The sequence below is a fragment of the Kryptolebias marmoratus genome, linkage group LG23 (assembly GCF_001649575.2).
Source record: "Kryptolebias marmoratus isolate JLee-2015 linkage group LG23, ASM164957v2, whole genome shotgun sequence".
Lineage (NCBI taxonomy): Eukaryota > Metazoa > Chordata > Actinopteri > Cyprinodontiformes > Rivulidae > Kryptolebias > Kryptolebias marmoratus.
Window position 1 is genome coordinate 14,601,134 of NC_051452.1, and position 1,462 is coordinate 14,602,595.

Below are 1,462 nucleotides of genomic sequence, written 5' to 3' on the forward strand. Positions count from 1 at the left end.
ATATTTCTATCTTGAACCTGTTTCTTTACAGCTTTCTCTTTATAACACGCATAAGTTTTGTAATGCAAAATGCTAATTAGCTCACAAAAAGGTTAGCAACTAGCTTGTAGAAATGGCAAAATTAATGTCAAAATTTTCTGAGTAAAGGGAATTCATTTCTTCAGAAACATAAACTAAAATTGTATAAATACACAGTAAATATTGTATTTTTGGTTAAATAAAAAAACAAAATCATTTTAAAGAAATGGTTCGCATTTTTAGTTCCTTACTAAATAAAGGAAGTAGTTGTTTGCTAACAGGTTATCCATATTTTCAAAATCTGATAGAGTTCCAGTGTTAACAGAGTTTGTTTTTGTTTCCTCTAACAATACATTGCTAATATTTTAACCTATATTATGTTCATCATAAAGCCAGCTCTGTGGCCATGTGGTAGAGTGTCAGCCCTGAAACTGGGAGGTTGTGGGTTCAGTCCCTGGCCGGGTCATACCAAAGACTATAAAAATGGGACCCATTGCCACCCTGCTTGACACTCAGCATTAAGGGTTGGAATTGGGGGGGTGGGTTAGATCACCAAATGATTCCTGAGCGTGGCACCGCTGCTGTTCACTGCTCCCTCAGGGGATGGGTCAAATGTGGAGAACAAATTTCGCACACTCAGGTGTGTGACAATCAGTGGATCTTTCTTTCATGATCAAAATTTTGCCATTTTATTAACTTGTAAAATGTTTGGCCTCATGTAGTCCAAGACTTATCAGGTAGCCTAACACTAAAGATGCACAAAATTGTTCTAAATTTGGTTTAGGCTGAACAAGAGTGTGTTTGGTTCAAAATCAGTTCAAAGTACTTGCAAAAGAATGCTTGCCTTGACTATCCTATATATCCATCCATCCATCCTCTATCGCTTATCTGTGGTCGGGACGCTGGGGCTGTAGGTCCAGGAGACGAACCCAGACTTCCCTCTCCCCAGCGACACTCTCCAGCTCCTCCTGGGGGATCGCAAGGCATTCCCAGGCCAGAGAGGATACATAATCCCTCCACTGAGTTCTGGGTCTGTTCTCAGTGAGACATGCCCAAAAAACACTGAAGGAAGGTGTCCAGATGGCATCCTAATCAGATGTCCGAACCACCTCAGAGCAGTGGCTCTACTCTGAGCTCCTCCCGGATGACAGCTCCTCACCTTATGTCTAAGGCTACCCTACGAAGGAAGCTCATTTCAGCCACTTGTATATCAAACACTCCTGATCAAAATCTTAAGGCCAGTCAAAAAATTGCAAGAATTTGCATTTTGCACTATTGGATCTTAAGAAGGTTCTAAGTAGAGCTTCACAATGTTAAAGGAAGAAATCAGCGTAAGAGACAAAAACTTAATTTTTTTTAAAGCAGGGAATTAATTGAAAACTGCATTTACACTCAAACATGATTTTGTCAGCTGATCAAAAGTTTAAGACCATAGCTCAAAAAA